The sequence below is a fragment of the Vicugna pacos genome, chromosome 1, assembly GCF_048564905.1.
Source record: "Vicugna pacos chromosome 1, VicPac4, whole genome shotgun sequence".
NCBI lineage: Eukaryota > Metazoa > Chordata > Mammalia > Artiodactyla > Camelidae > Vicugna > Vicugna pacos.
Genome location: NC_132987.1, coordinates 108,244,822 through 108,271,092, shown reverse-complemented (window position 1 = coordinate 108,271,092; position 26,271 = coordinate 108,244,822). Strand labels below are relative to the sequence as shown.

Sequence of the window (26,271 nt, the reverse complement as noted above, 5' to 3'; positions counted from 1 at the left end):
ATTCAGTGAAAGTCTCTAGACTTCTTTTTTCCTTCTTGAAAAATGATGCAATATTTTGGAAACACAGTAATAAAACTGTGATAATTCCCCTATTGCATCATCCTTCTAGGCAATTCTTTCGTTCTTTTATTTTCCTGTATTTGGTCTTCCTTAGCACAGTTGGCAGTAGTTAATGAGTAATGATGAAATAATTCTTGGGATGATAAAAACAGGAAAATTGTGGAAAAACGTCTTAGGTATTAAAAAATTCCTGTTACTGATATGGTATTTATAAGGCACAATGATTTTTATTCCATTTTTTAAAAATGAAATAAGAAACTTTTAAGAAAGTGCAAAAATCAGAAGTATTGATCCTTATAAGTAGACAGAGATGCTCAAAAGTGGGAAAAAAATGTAAAATCGTGTCCAGGGGATCCTGGTGGTACTCTAAGGGTTAATAGCCCATCCTGCTTATCAGGAATTTACGTTTGTTATGAGGCCTGTGTGACTTGGTTAAATACTTGACCTAATTTTCTACAAGCTAGGTGGTCAGCAATTATTTGAGTTAATTGAATTGGCATTCATGTTAAATGCATACGCAGACGTAATTGGTAACTCAAGGTTAAGCTAATCGGGCTTTAAAGCAAAATCTACTAAAGAATATCATTCCAGGCATGCAATGATTAAGGGAAATTGCATCAGGAGTCTCTAAGGCTGGAAATAGTGGAGGAAAAAATGCTAGGGCCTTAGGAATATTTATAACAACCAGCAAACACCTTTACTGTGGTTACTGCTTGAATATCTTTCCATTGCTTCAAAAAGCGAAATAAAATAGAATACAGTGAAATTAAATTGGAGTTATCAATAAAGGTAAGATTCATCTTTATTTGAACTTTTGGATAAAAGTCCATTCTTAGAGTGGCTTTCTTATTTGAACCAGCAAGCATTTTTTGTTCCCTAGTGTCAAATTGGAGCTCTTTATTAAAAATAACAGTAGGCAGAAATTTCAGGAAGTACCAGTTACAGTCATGAGACCAGCTCAACTCCATTAGCTGTTGGCAAGCATTGTGTGATTTTTAAAATGAGTAAACAAAGATCAGTTTAGAGCAGTGGTTCTCAACTGGGGGCGATCTTGGTGCCCAAGGGACCTTTGGAAACGTCCACAGACATTTTTAATTGTTGCAATTAGGGGGATGGATGCGCCTGGCATTTGGTGGGTAGAGACCAGGGACACTGCCAAACATCCCATAATACACAGGACAGCCACGACAAAGAAACATCAGTAGAGCCGAGGTTGAGAAAGTGGTTCGGAGTACTGGAAAGCTAGGGAAATTATTATTATTATTTTTTTTTAATTTCCATTTCAAGCTGTTGTCTCGCCCTGATCTCCTGTGGACAGAAAAGCAAACACACCAGGAGGAGTCTGCCTCTTGAACGCAGCTTTTGTGCAGATGGAAATGTTTGAGATCAAAATAAACCTTCCAATCATAACTGCATCCAGAGCTTAAAATGTGCTCAGATACAGTGGATGATTAAGAATTAACGTCTAATTCTTATGTCGATTATGTTTTTCCTTTCATTAGTATCACTACTGTCCATTTTTACTACACTAAAAATTAGTGTATTTTCTGGGGCAGAATGACCATGTTGTGAAATATTTGATGTATGTAGAGGCCTGGAAAACCATCTTCACTTAAAATATTTTTTCCTTACATCTAATTAGAAAAATATTTAAAGTATAATAATTTTTCAGAAGAATTTGGGTCAAGGAAAATCACCTATAATTTGACCTTATTGTAAGTTTTATGTTTCGATTTGTTCTTACTTTTGTTTTTATTTAGCTGTGTTTGTTTAAATGATAATGTTTTCATTTTTAAAACAATATTTTAAATATGTAAAAATATATTCATAATTTCCATATTTGTCCCCTTTAATTATGCATATTTCTTCAAAATTTGTTCATCTGTGTCATCATTGTCAGACTTTTTTGGCTCTGTTTTTTTTACATTATAGAAGCCAAGCTTCTGAATTCCTTACTGAGTCTAGATTTTCCTCCCATGTTATATAATAATTGCTTTAAAGCAGTTTTCCAGAAATAGGACAGCTGGGTTAAAAGATATGAATGTTTTGACAGCACTTAAAATGTATCTAAAAATGCTTATGTCCATTTACAGTGAGGTGTCGACAGTGGGTGAATTTATTTTGTCATAGCATACTCACCAGTACTGGATTTTTATTGTTATTAATAACTTGTCCCCTTCCTCAGATCATCAAGCTTTCAGGCTTTTCTAGACTATGAGTGTCATGAGGGCATGGTCTCCATTTTATTGCCTTCTTGTATCCTAGTCTGTGTATGAGTGGTAAGAATAGATATGATGTAATCTTGCTGCACACAATCCACTGTCCGGACACCTTGCATGTTAATGTGTTTAATGTTCACAGCTTTTTAACATTAGTTTTTTTATACAGTGATTTAATGAACCTTACTTTGGCTTTTTCAAAACTAGAAATAGATTAGTGTTGATATATCTATACTTGAGGGTTTAGCTTTTCTTTTCTTCTTCTGCAAAGTAAATATTACAGGTATTTCAAGTGTCAGATTCAGTAGAACCCTTGTGTAGATACTCATTCCATTAATTCCACATTAATGAAATGTGAGTAATAATCAGCATTTTTCTTATTCAACCACATGTCTTCCATTCCATCTGATGAGCACATATAAATCACAACTTTAAAATGATTAATTTATTTACTTTTGATCAAAAAAACTTTCAGAGCAATAAATAATTTTGATTGAATAACTCATACATATTTGAGAGAAGTTAAAAATGTTTGACTTTTACTGATAGTATCGTGTAAGTTGATCCCATGTTGTTTAATCTGCCCTAGTTGTGAGCCATCGGTGGGGAAAGTCAGGTGGAGATAAGAGTCTAAAGCTTTAGATTAGTTTAATACTGATAGGAAATGTGAGGGAAAAAAATATGTATATATGCATTGTGACGCATGCTTAAAAAAAAGGCCAACATCTGCAGAGGGCTAACTTATTCTACTTGAGAAACATCACTCTGACCTAGGTTACCTAAAAAGAGCAAGCTATTTCTCTTCAAGTTCTTGTCTTTTACTTATTTTTTAGGGGGATTGGTGAGATGAGTGGAGGGACAGAGCATTTATAGACCCTACTCTTATGTTACTGCAGGTCTATTCAATCTGATTCTCCTAAAAAGGAAAGAAAAGCAACTTACTCTTATTTCTCTGTAAAATGTCCCACAGTGATACATCTTTTTTTGTAAAGGATGGGATTGTTGTGAGCAGAGGGAAATATATACATGAAAATTGCATCTCCCTTTAGTCAATAGCTAAGCCATTTTAATGTTGTTATTGTTGTCTTTGGTTGAGTTGGTCACATTATTCGAATCAAAAAAGATAGAGATGGAGCTAATAATACAGCTTATGAGCCCATCATGTTAAAAGCTAACTCTTTATGGAGAGGAAATGATAATCCAGTAACCAACCCCAACCCAACGTAACATGTCAAAGTATAAAACATAATGACGGTAAACTTAACTCTGAATTGAGGACAGTTGTGTCCATGGCTTCATTTAAAGCTATTGATGGAGTTCTAGTGTAAGTAACACAAATCTGGTTTTATGGTGTCTTGATCAACATTTTCGATAAGAACTTGTGGCATAATGAATACGTTGACATGGCCACAACTATTGAGAGCGTTTTTTGGTACCCTCTACATGAGCACGATTATGAGCTTTTTAAAATCCATTTATTAAGCCTTCTAGAAAAGTGGGGCTCACCTTTGTCCCAGAAACAAAGGGCTGCAAAAATATTGGATGTAGCCCATTTCCAGTCATTCCTCAGAAATTTGAGCAGAGACCAACACAAGCTGATGCTTAACATAAGGGATAAAGTCTTGATCGTGATCACAACTGCAGTCAACATGAAAAGCTTCTGTTAAGGCTCAATTTATGGGTGACTCAGTGCTGGGTATAGTTGAAGGTCAATTTAATTATTATGGTCTGTGTGCTCCAAGAACTTTTTTCAGAAAATAATCACCAGATGGTAGTGTGGAGGGTGCATTTCACAAACACATTATTTGTGGTTTGTGAAAACTCGTCATTGAATCATGCAGCAAGTTATGCCCCTGTTGTCTTCCAGTTAGCCCAGGATGCAGAAACATACATAGCCCTACCTCATCTCAGGCTGGTGTGAGAATTTGCGTCTATTGGTGGGTACTCTGCCTTTAAAATTGATTCTGAGAGAGGAGGTGGGGGGCTTCCTTTGGTTTTATATCCTGTTTGGATCTCTGGAGTTAAAATTCTTTGAATATGTGATCTTTCAGCTGCTCTTCTGCCTTGCATTTTGAAAAAAGGGATAATAAATCCTCAAAGGGGAAAACTAACAACCACGGAGGAGGGTTACAAAGTGAATCATGCAAATGATAAATTACAGCCTGAAATCTTTGCCAGTGGATGAGTCAAGAAAGACCAGATTTGATGAAACAGTTTATGGCTTTGAGAAATAACTGTCACAGCGCTGGGTTGGCAGCATCCAGCCCTGTTTCAGGCTGTAACTGTATCACTGAGTCTTGTACTGAATTACGGGAACTAATTTGAAAATGATGAATAGGAGAGAAGTAGAAGCTTGCATTTTCTCTTGAGGGAACTGGCTGCCAGCTCTGAGGTCTTATTAAAAATGCTGAATCTCTGTATTTAATAAGCTTGGACCACATGTATGTCAAAAAGAAAAACAAAACACTGTAATAGCCTTAACCAGATTATAGATGTGTGGCCAGACCAGTGAGGTTTGTTTTGGTTTCTAAGCAGGTGATGGCTGGAAGAGGAGATGGCTTTGAAGTTCAGGGCTGGGTTGCTGCCATCCCAGCTACATCTGGCAGTGATCACTGCGCTTACTGGGACTTAATGGTGCCAGATGCCCTAGTAACCGGATATCACTGAATGAGAAGTACTGGGGAATGATTCATTTGTAAAAGTTATTTGGATGGTGGGATTATTCAGTGCTGAGAATGTACACCATTGGGGCATGGAAGGTCTCTCTTTATCCTCTCCAATGTCTTTTTTTAAGATTTAATTTTTTAATTTTTATACAATTTTTAAAAGTTGCTCTCCACTTACAGTTATTACAAAATATTGGCTATCTTCCCCATGTTGTAAAACACATCCTTGAGCCTATTTTACACCCAGTAGTTTGTGCCTCACACTCCTGGACCCCTATAATGCCTCTCCCCACCAAACTGGTAACCACTAGTTTGTTCTTTATATCTGTAAGTCTGCTTCTTTTTTGTTATATTCACTAGATTGTTGTATTTTCCACATATAAGTGAGATCATATAGTATTTGTCTTTCTCCATCTGACTTACTTCACTTAGCATAACGTCCTTCACATTCATCCATGTTGCTGCAAATGGCAAAATTTCACTCTTTTCTATGGCTGAGAAATATTCCATTGTGTATATATATATATATATATATATACCACATCTGCTTTATCCCTTCATCTGTTGATGGACACTTAGGTTGTTTCCATATCTTGGCAATTGTAAATAATACTGCTGTGAACATTGGGGTGCATGTATCTTTTCATATTGGTGATCAAAACAGTATGATACTGGCACAAAAGCAGGCATATAGATCAATGGAAAAGAATAGGCAGCCCAGACATAAACCCACTCACTTACGGTCAGTTAATCTACGGTAAAGGAGACAAAAATACATGATGGAGAAAAGATAGTCTCTTTAATAAGTGATGCTGGGAAGACTGGACAGCTACCTGCAAAAGAATGAAAGTAAAATATTCTCTAACACTATATACAAAAATAAACTGAAAATGGATTAAAGATCTAAATGTAAGACCAGATACAATGAAAATCCTAGAGGAACACATAGAATACTCTTTGACATAAATCACAGCAATGTTTTTTTTTTTGGACCTATCTCCTAAAGTAAAGAAAATAAAAGCAAAAATAAACAAAAGGGACCTAATTAAACTTAAAACCTTTTGCACAGCAAAGGGAACCATCAACAAAATGAAAAGCCAACCTACTGAATGGGAGAAAATATTTGCAAATGATATGACTGATAAGGGATTAATACCCAACATTTATAAACATCTCGTACAACTCAACTTTAGAAAACAAACAACTTGATTAAAAAACAGACAGAAGAATGGAATAGACATTTTTCCAAAGAGGAGATGCAAATGACCTGTAGGCGCATGAAACATACTCAACATTGCTAACCTTCAGGGAAATATAAATCAAAACCACAATGAGGTATCAGCTCACACCTGTCAGAATGGTTAGCACCAAAAAGAACACAAATAACAAATGTTCTCGAGGATACGATAAAAAGGGGAACCCTCGTACACTGTTGATGGGAATGTAAGTCGGTGCAGCCACTGTGGAAAACAGTATAGAGGTTTCTCAAAAAACTAAAAAGAAAGCTACCATATGACCCAGCAGTTCCACTCCCGGGTATATATCTCCCCAATGTCTTTTAATTAAACTGTCCAAATCTCCTGGATTATAAACTAGTAGGAGAAGAGGAAGAAAATACAGGTCCTTATGATTATAACAGGTTTCTGGCAGTGGTAACCCCTTAACACAAATTCTTTGTTGAACCCAACATCGGGATATTGTTATCTTCAACGCAGAACCCCCTGGTTTTGAAGGGATTCACCATTGTTCACGTCTAGGTGGCCCTTAAAATTATGTATTTATTTTTCTGTTTTTCCTTTTGGCCTCAAGATCCACTTAACAGCATATTATGCCCAAAAAGTTCTCTGTACTTGAGCCGTGTGGCTTATTAAATCCCTGGTGACAATAAATTGTCATGCTGGAACTTTATTTTGAAGTTAGTTATGTGTAAGTTGGCTTCTAGGAGCCCTGAAATAGGAGTACATGAGGTTTTTCCCTCTCAGTCTAAATTAATACCAAGACTCTTATCACAAAGAACTTAGCAAAATTTTAATAACCCGGTGTTTGTTTCAGAAAAAAGTCAATCATATAGAAAATAATTTCCAAATGCAGTTGGCCCTCCATTCCACGGATTCTGCATCCAGTGATTCAGCTAACCACAAATTGAAAACATTCACATAAAGGTTTTATTTTTAAAGAAATTTTAAAGAAAGTTCCAAAAGAAGAACAAAATTTTGAGTTTGCTGTGTACCAGCCAGTATCTACATAACATCTGCATGTGTTTACAGCTGTTTACATGGTATTAGGTATTATAAGAAATCTGGACATGATTTAAAGAATACTGGAGGATGTGCGTAGGTTATGTGCAAATACAGTAGACCCTTGAACAACCTGGCGGTGGGTGGTAGGGGCTAGGGGCACAGACCGACTGCGCAGTGGAAAATCCCAGTATCTCTTTATACTCGGTTCCAACCAACCTTGGATCATGTAGTATGCACTTAATGAAAGAAATCCGCTTATTCGTGGACCCTTGCTGTTCAAATCCCTGATGTTCGAGGGTCAATCCAACAATGTCATTTTACGTAAGGGACTTGAGCATCCACAGATTTTGGTATCCTAGTGGGGGGATGTCCTGGAACTGATCCCTTGCAGATACTGAGGGGTGACTGTACTCAGAGCTATTTCTTTTGATTAGAGATAGAGGGTAAACAAAATCTTTCCCAAGTAAGAGCTAACTTCGGCTTCTTTTTTCACCTTCCATGTTTACATAGTAACATTTTCAATGTTTTCTGTGTTTATGTGTAAATGGAAAAGGGTGGAATTATTCCACTGAGCTGAAGCCTGTGTGTGTGTGTGTGTGTGTGTGTGTGTGTGTGTGTGTGTGTGTTCAGTCTTCATGATCTATTGATGCTAAATTTATTTTGAAATGATCCTAAAGGAACAGTATCTTTTCCTTCCTTCAAAAACAGCCTCACTCATCTGAAAATGAAATTGTAGCAAATTTCCTGTATGGAGTAAAACATTAGAAGAACAATCTTAATTATTTAAAACTCCAGAATATACAGTATTTTAAAGAAATGAACTTATTACTACCAGATAAATATAGTAGCTCAAATGATTGATTTTGTATTCACATTATTAGTGGCAGTATTATTATTTTTGTATATATATTTGTTGTATATTATATATATTTATTTATATACATAAATTATTATTTGTTTGTAACTGTCCAAAACAGTGTGAACACGTTACACATACCCTTGGTGTTGATGACAATATTGACTTAAAACACACACACATTGCATAAAGATAGGCATTTTTTTTTAAGATAGGCATATTTTTATCTCTTGTAAAACTGTACTGCTGATCATATTCAAGCAACTTTAAATGGGTATGATTTTACTTTCATCAGATGTTTCAGTTATCTTTAATCAATAAGATTCCTGAAGGAAATAAAAACATACGTAAAATATTTTATTGACCCCAATCACTCTCCTTAATTTCTTATTTACATAATCTTTTATCGTAGTATTTAATAGCATCTTCATAAACGTTTTGAAGGTAGCTAAAGTGCAAATTATGAACATTTATATGTTTTAAAATAATCCTACCATAGTAGCTCCTTCAGCTGTATGTTTCATTAATCTCTACTCATGTGTCATCAGATTAAAAATAAGGACATACAGACCATCTATCTGGTTATGTTATCTTTACACATTTGAAGATGCAACAGATAGATATTCATTGTTGTCATTAAGTCCTGTTTTGCCACACGCATTGTGCCACATAAATAGTCATAAAGGAGTTGAATATTGAGTGCATAATGGGCTGTAAATGCTTGTGTATTGACTGAATTGTTTTACTAAAGTCTAATGTGTAATTCCAGAAAAAACTTGTCCGTGGATATTCCAAAGTATAGCATGGTATTAGAAGTCACTTGAAAATATATTCATAGAAGAGCGCCATTTTATTGAGAGCAATAGTAATTCAAACTGTGTAAATGAGTCGCTATTGTAAGTATCTCCTTGTCACATATAATGAAGTTTTCTTTTGCGTTTGAAACCATTGTTGACCACTGGCTGAATTTAGCCTTCCAAAGTGTTCTGCTTTCAACCTGTTGCCAGGCTGATGTGAAGAGCTCTTACTGTGGCTGTAGAAGCTGCAGTAGAGATTTGCTACCTCGTCTATGTCAGCTGCTCCAATACCAGTAGTCATGAGATTAATGTTGTTAGGTACTAAAAATGTTAATACATGTTAGCTACCAACCTGGGAAAGAGATTGCCATCATGAAGGAAAGGGCAGTATTGCATTCATGGTCATTTAATGATGGTAGAACTAATCTGCATTTAAAAAAAAATGTGTGAAGACAGAAATCCAGTGGAATAGATGTACTGATGTTTAGGAAAGAAAGGACTTGCTAGTGAGTAAGATACTCTTTGCTTCAGACATGTCTTTGAAGGTTTATGAAATTTTTTTTTGATGGAGGAGGATACTTAGGTTTACTTATTTTTTTTAATTTTTTAATTTATTTCTTAATCTTTTTAATTGAGGTACTGAGGATTGAACCCAGGACCAACTGCATGCTCAGCATGCGCTCTGCCACTGAGCTATTTCCCTTCCCTCTGGAAGGGTTAAAGTGTGCTTTGATCCTAACATATTTTTCTCAAGCCTGTTTCGTTACATCTAACATGGGAAAGATTGGAATAACCTATACATAGTATCTGCCTTCAGAACTGAGTTAAAGAATAGATATGGATGCATGTTGAACTATGTTCAGCCGACTGGTTTATAATGCATCAGTCGAATTGTAAGTGAAGGCCAGCCAGTGTGGGGCTGATGTTTCTTTCTTTAATCAATTCACTTTCCCACCCTTGATCTCACACTGTCAAGTGAAAAAAGCTCTCCTTAAGGTGTAATGACTGACCTCTCACCTCTGGTTTGATAATCATGGCTATTATAACATGTTTGTTTAAATTAGGTCTTTAGAAAGTATTGTAGGCCTTGTAATTATTATAATCAATAATAATAGATGATAACTTAAGCACTTTCTGTCCTAGATGATATTGAGAACATTATTAAAATAGGGTTTTCGGTGGGGAGGATATAGCTCAGTCGTAGAGCACGTGCTTAGCATGCACAAGGTCCAACCCAGGTACCTCTGTTAAACAAACAAACAAACCTAATTACCCTCTCCCTTCAAAATAAAATAAAATAGGTTTTGGTAGTAAGCAACCAGTGATATTTAATGACTTTAAATACACAGGAATTCTTTCTATTTTTAAGGAAGCAAAAAATACTAGAAAATACGATTTCCTAGGATTGGACAATGACTGTAAAAATGTGGATTGATTTGGACTCTTTTGGATTTTAAATAGAAATTGAATAGGTGTTCAAATAGCAGTGAAGTCATTCTACTTTCAACTTCTATATATTTGAAGACCTTCAGTTTTATATTTAAATTGTGTTTCAGGAACAGTTTCAGAAGAATTATGTTATCTTAAACTTTAACTATCAATAACTGAAGGAATATCTGTATTGCAGTTTTAATCCGTTACCTCCTGGAACATGCTGTTCATGTGTTTCCATTTAAGTGTTTGTACATCCTTTGAGTGTTGGCTGGTTAGCCTCATGTAGTTCCTGGGAGAATTTTATAGTTAAAGTTATTAGAAAACTGGAGCCAAGGAGTCTCACACATGTCGAAGTGGTAATGAGGCACTTTGGTTTTATGAAAATGTTTATTCATCATTGCATTTAAAGTCATTTCACTATGGTAGAACCAGTCACCGAGAATCAGGAGCTGAGGCCACACTTTTATAGCATCTCGATGTACCTTAATCCACTTAGAGTCCAACCTCGAATGCAGCTCATTATTGGTGCTGAAGCACACTTGGCAACACTTGTGCACAGGCCATTCTTACAAGATAGACTTTCCACTTCCTTGCATTTGGAAATGTTCTTTCCCAACACGCACATTGGTAAATTGACTCTGTAGTCCCATCACTGTCTAGAATGCCAGTAAAATATCTGTGACCTTTGGCCATGACTCATACATAGGACTGAGTATGTTTTTGTTCCGTCATTGGTATTAGTTAACAGAGTAGGACTCTTCCTCATAACCGCTTCATCTGCCTTATCAAGGTGCCGTACAGACAGGCCCAGGTGGCCTCTGGGTTCAGGATTCTAAATATACACAGGATAGAAATTTCCATATAAAGCATCTTAGTGTAAATAAGCCCTTAGAACTGATTATCTTTTTTTCCTTTTTTAAAATGAAACATAGTCAGTTCACAGTGTTGGGTTAATTTCTGGTGTACAGCATAATGTATCAGTCATACATACACATACACGTATTTGTTTTCATATTCTATTTCATTATAGGTTGCTACAAGATATTGAATATAGTTCCCTGTGCTAAACAGTAGAGACTTGCTGTTTATTTTAGATAGAGTATCTACAAGTCTCAAACCCCAGTTTATCCCTTCCCACTCCCTTTCCCCTACCTGGTGACCTTAAGTTTGTTTTCTATGTCTGTGAGTCTCTTTCTGTTTTGTAAATAAGTTCATTTGTGTAGTTTTTTTAGATTCCTCATACAAGTGATGTCATATGGTATGCTTTCTCTTTCTGGCTTACTTTACTTAATAACCAATTATCTTTGCTATTTCTCAGAAACCCTTTCTCTTACATAATCTGTCTGTCATTGTCATTTCCAACCTGTTTTTCCTATACTTCCTTTGCACAAAGCTTTGGAGGGTTTTTATTCTTTTGTTTTCAACCATCCTGCCATCACTGTTTTTGTTGTTGTTGTTTCTTAAATCTTGTTCTTTAGTTTCCTGACTATGGTTATTTCTTGTGGCTTATTAGAGTATTTCCCTTATTGGCCCTTTGTCCCTGGTTGCTGTGATCTATGCCCTTGACTTTAAATACCAGTTGTTTCTGTTTTGTAGATGAGTTCATTAGTGTCCTCTTTCTTTTTTTGTGTTTAGAGTCCACATATGTGTGATATCACATGGTATTTTTCTTTCTCTTTCTGGTTTATTTCACTTAGAATGGCAATCTCCAGGTCCATCCATGTTGCTGCAAATGGCATTATTTTATTCTTTTTATCACTGCATAGTATTCCATTGTATAAATATACCACAACTTCTTGATCCAGTCATCTGTCAATGGACATTTAGGTTGCTTCCATGGCTTGCAGACGTAGTAAACAATCTTATGGTTACCAGGGGAAAGGTGGGGGGTGGGAAGGGATAAACTTGGGAGTTTGAGATTTGTAAACCACTATATGTAAAAAACAGATTTAAAAAAACAAATTTCTCTGTATAGCACAGTGAACTATATTCACTATTTTGTAATAACTTTTAATGAAAAGGAATATGAAAGCAAAAAAAAAAAAACAGTTGTAAGTCCAGTAGGTCATGGTTTATTTCTCCAGCTCAAACTCTACTTGGATATTTCATAGACAATTGAATTCTAACATGTCCAAAAGAGAGTTTTTAGTTCCCACCCTCCTTCCCCCACCATGGTTCTCTCAGAGGTGTTCTAAGTCAGTCATGGCCCCTCGCCCGCTCCTAGGAATTAGAGCTAAGAACCTGGGGGTCCTGTTTTCTTTTGTACAAATCCTTTCAGTTCTGGATTCATGCACTTCTTTCCATCTTTTCCAGGATAATCCTAGTCTAAACTACCATTATTTCTTGTTGGAGTCCCTGTACTAACTTCTGCTCCCACTGTCTCTTCCCTGTGGACCCGCCCTTTCCACACACACACACACCTTGAGCCATTCCCTGTACAGTAGCCAGGATGTGGAGTGTGCAGAGGGTACATGAAGCCGATCATGGAACTCCCCACATGAAGGTGTGAGAGTGGCTTTCCAGTACACTTCAAAAACACAAATACACACAGAAAATATAATGAGGCCTTTTGTGGCGATGCTGAGTTTGATGTTAATGGGTCACAGTTACTGAACATGTTCTTTGTGCCAGACCCAAGTCTGCATTCTTCTTAGCTTTAAGCTGTTTCACCCGGCTTCTCTCTAGCTCTTCAACAGCACCCCATACCTCCCTCCCCACTGCTGACTCTGCGTCACACGACTCAGCACGGTAGGCTTTCCTCGCCCCAAGACTGCTGAGTCTCTCTCTGTAATGGTTTTTTTCCCCAGTTTTCTGGGTTTCTCTTCACCTTCAGCCTCAGCTTCTCGAAATGAGTTCCCCAGATCAATCTTTTCAAAACACCCCCCTCCCAATAGTCTCAACCTTAGCAGCTTACTTATTTGGCCTTGACACTAAGTACACCTTTTCTATTTTATTTTCTTATGCTCTTTCTCTCCCCCGGTGGAATGTAAGCTCCCTAAGAGCAAGGACCTTATCTGTTTCTTTTTTAGAGCCTCAGAGCTAGCGGAAAGCCTGGTCCACGGTCTGTAAGCACCAATGCATTTGACTGAATGGCTTGTTTTACGCTGTAGTTTTAAACGTAGTGGAATGTCCTGTTCAGGCCCTTTAATCAGAACTCGAGACCGTCCTCCCAGGGAAATCTTCACATCAATCTCTGTGCTGGGAAGCAGCATGAATTGTGTGTGCAGAGCACGAAGGAAACAGGGAGGAAGGGCCTAATTAGACTGCAGAAGGCTAGATTCTGTTTCTAGTTAGATAAAGTATCGTAACAGGACATCAGCAATGCGGAAAGTGAGCGGCCATCTGGGGTCCTTCAAGAACGGTAGCTCTTCAGTTTTAAAAAACAGCAACAAAAACATGCTGTGCCGTTTACGTAACGGAAGTGGAAGAACAGTGCCTCCCAGATTTGTGTATTTGTGTCCCAAGTTTCTTGTGCTGCATTTGCAGCTGCCCACTGGAGGCCTCTGCGTCAGGTCCCTACAGTGTCTGAAATCCGTCATGGTCAGAGCTGGGCCCATCCATTCCGTCCGTGGCCATCCATTCTTCCCGCCGTATCCTCTGTTACCATGAGTGACTCTTCTCCAGCCAGGCTCTCCCTCTTGGGGCATCGGCTTCCTCCTCTCACTAACCCCCTCCATCCAGATGGTCATCGGCTCTGTCATGTTGTTTTCTCGAAGCTCTGATTTCCTGTCTCCTCGACTGGACTCCTCGAGAGCCTTCTCTCCCTCCCACATGTCACACCCCCCCCCATCTGTCCATCCTCTACCAGCTTATACCTGTGGAAATGCAGCAAATCTTGCCACTCTTCTGTTAAAGCCTTTCTGCCGGGCTCTGCACTACTGGTAGGTGAGGGCAAACTCGTTAGCCTTTAAAGTGAAGTCCTTCATTATGTACCCACAGCCTGCGTTCTGCTCACTGCCTGGTGTCCAGTCTCAGCCTCCAGCCTCCCTGAGCTGCCTGCTGCGGACGCTGTGTCAGAGCTGCCCCTCCCTCTCTCTGCGGCTCCCTTTGCATCATCTTCTCTGCTGACGTTTTTTCACGCATCAGTTCCCAGTTCGCCTGTTACCTCCTCATCCTGTCCCTCCCAGGTCCTCTTAACGGCTAATCTGCTGCAGTTGATGTGCACAGCTCTTACAACGCCCCTTTATGCACGTCTCCGTGTCTGTCCCTGCAGGACTCTGAGCCTGCGGTCAGTGACTGGAACTCCACGAGGCATAGGACCGAATAAGTAATAGGTCTTTTTAGATTTTTTTTCTGAAGTAATAAACCCCAAAGAAAACACTGTATATGAAAAACAATACTTTCATTTAGACTATTTTCAAAACCTAGTAACATTAAAAAGGGAAAAAAACATTTATATTATAAATAAAAATTACGCCATTGTCTTAATAACAGCAAATAGGTACAGTGTTTGGCTCCCACCATGTGCTTGACACACGTGAACTGCTCACAGCATCTCCTGCGGTGGGGAGTGGTGTCATCCCACATTAAATGAAGAAGCTAAGTCACAGCAGAGTAAGTCACTTGCCCACGGTCACACCAGAGCTGATAGGTGGCTTCCGAAAATAATCTTTACCCGGTACCTCCTCTCAATGACCCAGAGAACAAGAGCATTCAATTGACCGCAGTATAGTGCAGCATAATTTTTCCTTGAGAAAAGGAGAAGGGTTCACAAAAGCAGGCGTTCTTAGCAGTTCCACCTAAGAAGGAATGCACCTCCACATTCATTCCCTTGCCCTGTGCCTCCTGCATCTGTCGTGTTGAACAAGGAGTGTAGATACTCGGCATTTTGACTCTACACAGTTCTCAGATGTCAGCTACAGGTGCTTTGTAACAATACACTCACCTACCGAGGCAAGGACCTGGCCTTGTTTGTTGGAGGAGGAAGAAAGTGGGCTCACTAACGGAACATGAACTGAAAGTTCCATCTCCTCAAAACATGCTTTTCCTAAATATTCTGGCTAATCCACGGCTTTCTTGACAGTGACAGGCTACCCTTGTCTTCCCCTTTTATCTTTACCTCCACTGCACAGTTTCAGATACTTATTTCAGTAAAGTGCTAGGGCGGTCATGCAGGACGTGGTAAAGGTCATTAACACTGCTGCATGTTACATGTGAAAGTTGTTAAGAGAGTAAATCGAAGAGTTCTCATCACAAGGAAATAAGTGTTTTTTTCCTATTTTTTTAATTTTGTATGCATATGAAATGATGGATGTTTGCTACACTTATTGTGGTAATCGTTCCAGGAAGTAAAATATATTACGGTTACCAAAGGGGAAAAAGAGGGGGATGGATAAATTAGGAGTTTGGAACTAACAGGTACAAACTACTATGTATAAAATAGATATACAACGAGGTCCTACTGTATAGCGCGAAGAACTGTATTTCAGTATCTTGTAATAATCTATAATGAAAAAGAAAATATATGTGTGTGGAACTGAATCACTGTGCTGTGCACCAGAAACTAGCACAGCATTGTAAATCAACTGTACTTCAATACAAAATAAATAAGTAAAATAAAATAAAGTACTGATTTTAAGCCCTCAGAACAAAAAGACAAGGGAGCCTTGCGGCCTGCTTTCCCTTAGGGATAACTGGTACTTTGTACCACCTGACGATGGGTGTAGGTGTGCGGGCGGACCTCGGAGACAGTCGCGGTTTCCAATCCAGACCACTGCATAAAGCAAGTATCACAAAAAAAGCGAGTCGCACAAATTTTTTGATCTCCCAGGGCATATAACTTAAAAGCTATGTGTACACTATACTGTAGCCTGTTTAAAGTATGCAGTAGCATTTTGTTGAAAAAGACAGTATGCTTACCTTAGTTAACAAGTGCTTTATTGCTAAAAAAAAAAATGCTGCCATCTGAGCCTTCAGTGAGTTGTAATCTTTTTGCAGTAGTTAACATCAGAGAGCACTGATCACAGATCACCATAACAAATATAATAATAATGAAAAAGTTTGAAATACTGTGAGAATTACCCAGATGTGATTCAGAGACACAAACTGAGCTAATGCTGTTGGAAAAACGCTATTGGTGCAGACAAACTTGCTGCCGCAAACCTGCAATTCGTGAAAAGCGCAGTACGAGGTATGCCTGTATCTGTTTCTTCCTGGGGATGCACCCACCCTCGCCCCGAGATCTGGGACAGGACGAGGGCTCAGGAGGGTTCTGCGTGTGCTGGAGGGAGGGGCAGACGTGCTTGTTTTTGCTTCCCAAGTAGAACGGCCAATTTTTTCACAGGAGACGTGAGGTGGGGACCACCGAAGCAGGGAGCTTCTCTCCTTTCTAAGGAGCAGGTCCTTCACAAGGTGTTCCCAAAAGAGTGGTCAGGCTGGTGTCTTGCTCTGTGGCCATCTCGTGCACAAACCATCTACAGCGTTGCGTTAGTCCCTAGGTGTAAGGATGCAGTGGAAAAGGATGCTAGTTACGTAGCCTCAGCTGAAAGGGCGCCTGTTTCAGGCGTGTTCTCTTACTCCTCTCTTTAAAACTCTAACAGTCCTTCAAGAACTGACTCCAGGGTACCTTACCTAGCCTTCTGCTTTCAGCTTCTCCATAGTCATTGTCACCTGTCACCTGTATATATGATGGTATAACATCTGCTTTGGTTTCTTTTATTCACCTCTGCCACCAGTAGAATATAAGTACCAAGAGGGAATTTTGTCTTTTTTATTCTCAGCAACAACTTTAGTGTCTGGAACAGACCTTCTGAAGCCCAGTACCCACTCAAACATGTTAAATGGCTGAAGATCATATATGTCATGATCATTCTCCACCCCAAATGTACGCAGATCACCTATACTTGCCAGCAACCAAGTCTTTGGACACAAGGAATTAGCTCATTCAAAGTTTCCTGGCATAGGGTCTGAGTAACCAAGATTTTGTTTCGCATATCAAGATTTTAAAATGACTCAAAGTTTTTATCACCTTCGGTGCTTCTCTTTAATCCTAGTTGGTTCATGAAGCTGTCAGGAAGACAACCTGCTTTTGATTATATATGACTTTTCTTGCCTCCTAGATAGTCTTTAAAAAAGCAATTTAGCTTCTTACTGTAACTACATTCCAAGCTTGATATTTCTGTGCTCTTGCTAGAGTATCATTTTCCCTCTTTGAATTTGCATGATTTTAAGTTCAGATACATTGGAACTAATGGTATTTCAATTAAAAAATAAAATAAATTTAAAAATAAGTAAAGCTCGAATAGTAAGTATACTAAATACTTTGGTCTGCGTCTCAAAAATCCAAGAACATTTTCTACAGAGCCCAAATTGACACCATCTCACCCACGAAATTAACAATACTTTCAAAATATCGTCAGATAGCCAGATTTTCCTGAAGCCTGAGACATGGGCTTCCCTGCTCATTTTTCCACACCAGATCCCATGCAGGACCTGGACTAACATCCTATATCCTAAATTCTTGTGTTTCAGAACAGTCCTTTTTGCATCATGACACTGATACACTAAAGTTTCCTAGAACCTGCCCATCCTCGGATTCGTCTTATGTCCTAGAGATGTTATTTAGATGATTTATTCCTGGATTATTCTTCTTACTATGAGTATGTACTCAGGCGGCTGAGAAAAGAGAAATTCTTTTTCAAATGTTCTAAACCAGTGCTGCTACTTACACTAAACCTTGCTTTAATGCTTCTCTTCTCTCTTTCCTTTTCTTATTTTTTTAGACATTCACTGAATTAAACAGGGCAGCATTTAAAAGCTGATATGAAGAAAAGTTGATTTTATGCTAAATCATCATTTTTATCATCTTCCTTAACTTTTCTTTCATGCCTAGCATCTTCCAATGAATACCATTAGTTTTATTCTTGGAATTGGCAGAAATCTTAGTGGCCAATACACACATGAATTTCATACTGGATTCTACAGTCTTCTGTTCATATAAGGGTGCCATGTAGTAATAGAATTCTGAAAATATAATCTATGACATAGGTTTGTGGAGTTTTCTTGGGTTTTGTTTTTGTTTTTGTGTTTTACTTTAATGATTAAGTCATTTTGTATTCCCTCTCTTAAGATCTTTCCTAGGACTGCCTGACATCTGACTCTTTTATGTTTTCTAATAAGGAAAATCAAGCTGTGCATGTAATTGTCACAGATTCTGAGTGTTCTGGAGGAATATCTCCGTGGGATTCAGTCATGAGGCCATTCATTCTTTTACACACCTGAGTCAGGTGCTGTGCCGAGCACTGTGCATGTGGTCTTGGTTTTATTTCTCTCTTATGCAGTATTTACTGTGGGTCAGGTGCTGTTCTGAGGACATTACAAATATTAACCCATTTGTTCCTTATCATACCCCATGAAACTACTGTTATAAATTTGCCATTTACAGATGAGGATAAGGAGGCACAGAGAGGTTAAGCAATTTGCTTACGGTCACAGAGCTGAGATTCAAATCCAGGTGGGCTGGCCCCAGAGTTCATACTTCTAATCACTCCACTGTGCTAAAGCACCCTGCTTCCTTGGAGCCTGCATTCTGCCCACTTGGAAGAGGGCAGGAGGTAGGGGTCACTGTTGTTTCTGCCATGCAGTTTTAGAACTTGGACATCCTCGAGCCCGTGAGGCCTCTCACTTTGTTTCCTTGTATCTCTTTGTCCTCAAATCAGGACACAGCCCAGCCTCATACTTGTCACATACCACCCACCCCCCCACCCCAGCCCACCCTCAATGCCAGAGGTCAGCAGTCTTTCTGTAAAGAGCCAGATAATAAATATTTGAGCCTCTGCAGGCCGCATGCAGTCTCTGTTACCTATTTTTCTTTCTGTTTTTTTCCCCTTCCTTCAGCACTTTAAAAATATAAATATCACCCTGAGCTCACAACATGTACAGGAACACGTCCTAGGCTGTGGTTTGTCACCCCCTGCTCCATGGATTGCTCATTTGTCCTTCTTTGAGCACTCTCTGTGCTCTTGTCAGCTGATTCTGTTTCTGGTGCTCAGGTTTCCCTCTTCCCCACCACAGGGCCTTTGCACATGCTCTACCCACTCTGCCTTGTGGAGAGCTGTCCTTGGCCCCTAGACTTCATTAACTTTGGGTTTTATTTAGGCCACATTTCAGTGACCTTCCTAGTAGATGCCTTGCTGTACACCCCAGATCTGCTCAGAACTGTTATCTGCTCATAATTGTTATCACAATAGAAAGTTAACACTTACGTGGGTGATGAGGTCACTGTCTGTCCTTTTGGTTGTTAGCCCTGGGAGTTCTCCTTGTCCCCCCTTGTGTCTCTAGCTCCCGACACAATGTCCCTAACCAGATTCCCAGGTTCTACTCTGGTCTCCCCAGAGCCCACTCTCCCTGCTGGTTACCCAGCAACCAGACCCATCTTCGAAACTAATCTGATTGAGTCATTTACATTGCATATAAATAAATGTGCTATTTCTTACCATAACCAACATGGCCTTGCAGGGTCTTGTCCCACCTGTCTGTCTCCATCACCTTAACTTACACTTCTCCTGACTCGCTCCCCCAAGCTCACTGGCTCTTTGTCGTGTTTTTTCCTTGATGGTGGTAAGCTCACCCTCATGCCAGGACCTTTGCACATGCTCTTACACCTGTCTTAACCATCTGCCCGCCTTGACTCTTTCAGCATTCCAAGTCTCTGTGCCCACAGCACTTTCTCAGTGGCCTTCCCCGACCATCCTATTGAAATGGTGTCCCTGACCCCCCAGACACACATCTGTTGTAGCCACTGGTTAACACATAGGGCTTTCTTTTCTCTACCATACTTTTGAATAGTTTTTTTTCCCCTTATTTAATATTTGCTCATATGGTGCGTCCCCCACTAAAACATATTCCAAGAAAGTAGAAGCTTTGTCACGTTCAGCCGTCTACCTCTGGAACAGCACCAGGCACTTGGTAAAAGCACGGTCAGTGTCGTTGATTGAATCACTGGTGTGTGGCATTGACATGTGCTTAATAGAATGGCTCGATGGATGACTGAATAAATGCATTACCACTTTTTTTGCTTACTATCAATTTACATCCCCCTCTCAATCCAAGACTTCACTATTCATTGACTAAAGAAAAAGTGTCTGAACAGCTGGTCTCCCCAGTTGCACATCCCTCACTGTCAAGCTCAGAGCCTGTGTGAAAGTCCGTAGTCAAGCCTGTGTACTTGCTGTTCCTGGTTGGGCATTGTCTGGGGATCCCCGCCTGGTCCTCACACCCACTCTTCATGTCCCACCTGCTCAGACACCTCTAGCTCACAATGTTCACTTTCCCCTGTGAACTTCTGAAGCATTTAGTACTCAGTGTGTCTGTTACACGGGAATTAGTGTAGATTCTCTTGCCCAGAATAGGCATTTGTTAAATGTCTTAAGAAGGATGGTACATCCTAGTTTAGATTAAGGCTGTGACCTGTCTAGCTCACCCTTAATGCCTGAGTCATGAATTTTTGGTCTCTCAGTTTAGTCCTTATCTTCCTACAGCAGGAGTGTGACCTGGGCTGGGGGGGTAAGCTTGTGACAGTTTACAAGGGAGGCTTTTAGCTACAGATAACCAAAACCCAGTCGTTAACATTTGCAAAATTCAAACCCCCAAATTTATCCCTTCCTACCCCTTTCCTCCTGGTAACCATAACTTCAGTTTTAAAAAAATTAAAAAAAAATAAACAGTCGTTAGTGGTTGGAGCACTGGGCTGCTGCCGTGGTACAGAGATACCACCTTTTTGTATCTTTCCACCCCAGCATCCTAATCAGCTTCTGCAAACTAATGTTTGTCACCTAACAGTTGACAGATGGCTGTCGCCCCTCCAGATGGAGAGAAAGTAGAAGGTAAAAGAACAAAAGCGCTCTGAACATCAGCAGGAACCTTCTCATCTGGAAAGGAAAAGCCCTCCTCAGAGCCCCACCTGGAAGCCCAGGCAGGGGTCCTCTGGCGTCTGAGATGCGGAAGCATGTCAGTCACGTGGCCTTCCCTGTCGGCAAGGGCATGGAGTGTTTGGTTTCTTACTTTCTCTGGTCAAAGAAGCCATGGGGAAAGGAGTTAGGAATGGTTTTGGGGTAGCTTACAAACCGTTTCTGCTGCAGGGCACTTTTCAGGAGAGAAGGTTAATTAAATTCTAGGAGATCGTTTCATTGACAAATCAATATACCCATTACCTAAGGAATGTCATCAAAACAACTGTGCTGAAACTCAGCGGACTGCTAAAGAGAAAGCTGTGGGGAATCAGTTTTTAAATGATGTTACCTGTAGGTAACAGAGATTCTAAGAGTACAACATTAAAGGTAGATAACTTTTTTTTAGTAATTATCAACATATGGTAGATAGAATTTTCTGAGCATCGAATTCATTTACAAAATATCTAAAATATCTTAATTAATTAATTAATTTAGAGAGTTAGTTACTTAACTAATTCAATGAGATGATGTTTGAAGGAGCCGTAGATTTATGAATCATAAACTTTCTTTTCTTTCTTATCTTTTTTTTTTTTTGCATCCAGCTCCTTATATTTTGTGTCCTTATGGTATGGGGGGTATAGAGTGGAGGTGTATTTTTTTCAGATTTGGAGACCCTGAAAATAACGATTTTATTAATTAACGCGCTCTTATTCAAGACCAGTGGTGAGAGTATTTACAAAGAGTGAGGCATCACAGTAGCAGAGTCCTCTCCCTTTTTATGCTTCGTGCTGAACTGTGATGCACGTAAAGAGAAATGCACATAAAACACAGGTCTACAGCTCGATGGATTTGCAAAACTCACCACAACCAGGTAGCCGACAGCCAGGTCAACACAGAGCCTGACTTCAGCCCCCAGAAGTCTCTCTCCTGTTCCCTCCCAGTCACTAACCTTCCCTTTGCCAAAGTGTAACAACAGCTCCTCTGAGTTCTACCGGTGGTAAGAAGTCATTGTTTTCATAGTTTATATAAATGGAAAAAGACAGTGTATCCTCTTGTATGTCTGGCTTCTAATAGTGCCTTCAAGTGGAAAAGAGACGGGTTTTTTTCTTATTTAGCTGTCCTCCCCTCAAAACATTTGCTCGGAACCATGAAGAATTGACTTCCTTTCCTTTATATTTTCTGACATTTTCTAGCAACTTCTGATTTTCCTAATTCAGCAGCAGCAGTGTTGGGAACTGCTTTCCTCCAGGATAAACTGACTTATCCAATCATTGTACCTTTCAGGCTAAACTGGTGGCGCTAAGACCTGGGGCAGAAGGGGTGGGAAAGAACCGTCTATTTACAATTTTTGTTTTATTTTCTCTCTGTTCCCGACTCTGGGAGATTCCTTCCTCTTTCTAGATCACCACGGAAGTGTCTGAGTAGCTTCCTGTTGAGACTTGTCCATCTGGTCCCAGGTTGGTCCTTACATTTCGAGAACCGACAGCTGTTCTGTCTGACTCTCCCCCCATCGCTGCTGTACAGTCGGGTCTCGTGGTTGTCCAATTCACATAAACCATGGAGACCTACTTTCTCTCTGCCATTTCCTCTCCTTTGTCCTACGAAGGGGAAGCAAAAAAGAGTCAGTCTTAGAGACAATGAAAGAATAAATATAGCCTTTTTTTTTTTAGAGAATGCAAATGGTGAACTGAATTGTTTTGCGTGACTTAAACAAAAAGGAATTAAAACTGATACGGGAGTCAAACACTTTCATTCTCTAAAGGAAATACCAGGGGGTCAAATGGACTCTGTCAAGGTCAGGCTTAAATCCCCTTTGTGATGCAGTGTCTCCTTCACCAAACTGAAGTCTTATGTGCCAACACGCACGATTTTGTCATCAGTGGTTTATTTCCTCATAATAGTGTCCCTTTGACCCTTTACTCTCATTAAATTCGAACACTCCTGAGGGGATGAGCATTTTTGGATAGTTCCTCTTTCTTTAGAAGTGTTTCTTATTACTGGAATTTAAACGCTGTAAAAGCTGTCTACTGTAAATTGACATATGCTGAAATATGTGAATGTGCTATGAATGTTCCACCGTGTTACCAGGGGACTGCGTTACTGTAAGTTGTTTGATTGTTTGTAAGGAAATTGCTTTATGATTCTCAGCGTCTCATTTCCATAAACTTCCTTGCATTTTCTTCCGCTGTGATCAGCTCTTTAAAAGCCTACTCATCTTAATCACATCACAGAATGACATTGTCCAGCAGTTAAAAAGGAGGGTAGAAAAGTAATTTTTTCCCCTTTCTGTGTTTCCAGCTATTTATGAAAACTGCAGTTAAAAATTGTAATGTTGGTCGTTTGGGCATTCTTTGGGAAGATGCCACATTCATTAAAACATAACTGTGTGCTGCTGTTTTAATAGTGTCCAAATAGATCATTGAATTCATGGACATCTAAATTTAATTCCAGGAATCAAAGCTATGGTAATAAGAACTGGACCCGAATTCTCTTAGGCCAAGTAATTTAATTCCTCCGCCAGCTGAACCATCATGGATCTCGAGTCCTTGTTATTATGCCAGTAAATTGCTCAGGCAGATGCAGTGATGGGTGATAGGCCTCTATTTCACTTTTTGCTGGCCAGACACATACCAGAATGCAGATCACTTAAAACACAGCTGTTTTCATAAGCATGTTTTCTGTTTGGAGTTTTAAATGCAACATGTCAGTCTTAACAGAGACGGTTGGGGGAGGTCCCTGGGGATGCCCAGGTCGTGTTTTCACCGTCCCACCTGGAAGCACAGTGCTGTCCTAACCCTGGACCACACACCTGGACCCTGTCACTCCACTCCTGCTTCAAGACAGCATGCATTCATCACGGTTTAAGGGGAAGACACGTTTGATTGGGTTTTCCTCCCTGGTTTAACCTGAATTTCCCCCCAAATTTAGAGAACTATATAGTGTTGGTGCCTACAGTCTTGATTGAATACGAAAGAGAGCTCCAACACACTAAACTGGCTGATGACATAGATTAAGTCATCTTTATTTTATTCACTTCACTCCATTTATTCCATTAATAACTTATTTATTGATAGATTATTACTATTAATGTTATTCTGTCTGATAAATTGCACCTTATTCTTATCTTTAGCCACATGCTTCAACTTCTTTGGATAAGTTCATTTATTATCCATTTCTCATATTTAATCTGGATTAGAAAGACGTTCCACTTGGGGTTGGGGGTTATACATATATGCAAAAGTCCTTTAAATTCTGAGTTAGTCAGGGAATTCCCTCTTCACATATCTTTCTCTTTTTCACCCTCAGCATTTGTGGCTGTCTTATCAGACTTTCAGTATTTGAAAGCCTTCTACCATCTTCCTTTCTGGCTCCCCACACCACTCTTTTCCATGCCATTTTTGAAATCTGATTTTCTGTACCATGCAAAACTCACACTAGCATCCCAAGGCTTCAGGTTGTGGCTGATACCAACCCCCCAGGTTCCTGTCACTTTTCCCAACAAGAAGCTTCTCTGTGTAGGCAGGCATCAGCTCTGGGCTAAAATTTAAATGTCAACAAGGCATAAATCAATCCTTTTCCTTTGGTGCTACTTACCAAGTAGGACCTGTGGCAGATGCTCTGGTGAGCTGACATCCTCCAGCACATCTACATCTTTATCCTGTATGGGTTTTGTGATCTGATCAAGGGTGAAATTTCTATTTCTCCTCTCCAGCCAGATGACACGTGATACGCTTTCACTATTTAACACTTACATTCCAATCTTCATTTGTCATCTTCCACAAGCTCTCGACCACGTCTGTACTGGTAGGTACATGACTGCCGCAAGAACATCCTACTAGGACTTAACCGATTGTGTTCCAGATGTGGTCTTCTTTGGCCATCCACATTTGCTGACTTCTACTCACCACTCTGATTAAGTATATACATGTTTGATGCCATGAACATTACTCCTGACCCCCTTGCCAATTACACTGTGACTTACTGCCTGTCTGCTACCATTATTCTCAGTATTGCATATGTCAGAATATTGTCTCCCAGCCATCAGCGTCAGTATCACCTGGGAACTTATTAGATATCCCAATTCTCAGGCCCTACCCCAGACCACTGATCAGAAATCTGGGGGTGGTGCCTTATGATCTCTGTTTTAATAAGATTTTCAGGTGCATCCTTCTGATACTCACTGAAATTTTGAGAACCACTGAAATATCTGATATTCTAGAATGCTTACACAACTAGCAAAAAGGAACACAGCTGTAGTTTCAATAGTTTCATACAACACTTCACCATTTTACACTTTTAAGCGTACAACTCAGTGATGTTAAGCACATTCAAAATGTTGTGTAACTATCACCTCCATTTCCAGAACTTTTTCATCATCCCAGATGAATAAGTGGAATCATTTTATATTTGTCCTTTTAAATTCAGGATATTTCACCTAGCATAAGGTTTCCAAAGTTCATCCATATTGTAGCATGTATCAATACTTCATCCCTTGTTATGTTGAATAATGTTCCATTAGGTGCACAGACTACATTTTGTTGGTATATTCAGCTGATCATTGAGTATTACAGATTTATTGAAGCCAATTTCTTCTTCCCTCTCCAGTTCCAGTTTAAACTTTCAATAGCCATTTTGAACCAGTTTCCACCTCCCTTTACTGAATATCTACTGTGCAAGTGCTGTGTGCTGTCTTCTCATACGTTACGAGAGGTCATCCCAGTAATACAGTAAACTCTGTTTTGTTCCCCCTCCCCCACCCCAGCCTTTTTAATAGACGTCGTTGTTTAGAGCAGTTTTATGTTTAGAAAAAATTCAAGCAGGAAGTACGGAGAGTTCCCTCTGCCCTTCCCCCATCATTAACATTTTTGCATTAGTATTGTACGCTTGAACCAATGTCGATGCATTATTATTCACTGAAGTTCATCGTTTACATTAGAGTTCGCTTTTCGTGTTGTACGGTTCTGTGGGTTTTGGCACATGATGTTGTGTATCCACTGATTCAGTATCTTACAGAGCAATTTCACTGCCCTGTGCTCTGCCTTTTCATCCTTTCCTTCTTCACTGCAGACTCCTAGCAACCACTGATCTTTTTTATGATCTCCATAATTTT

At 39.4% G+C, this 26,271-nt stretch overlaps 1 protein-coding gene across 6 annotated transcripts in view; it reads left to right on the top strand.

Annotated features, from left to right (window-relative positions):
- Nucleotides 1-26,271, top strand: part of APP (amyloid beta precursor protein) — a 257,769-nt gene that overhangs the window by 114,730 nt on the left and 116,768 nt on the right. The gene's annotated exons all lie outside the window — the stretch shown is intronic.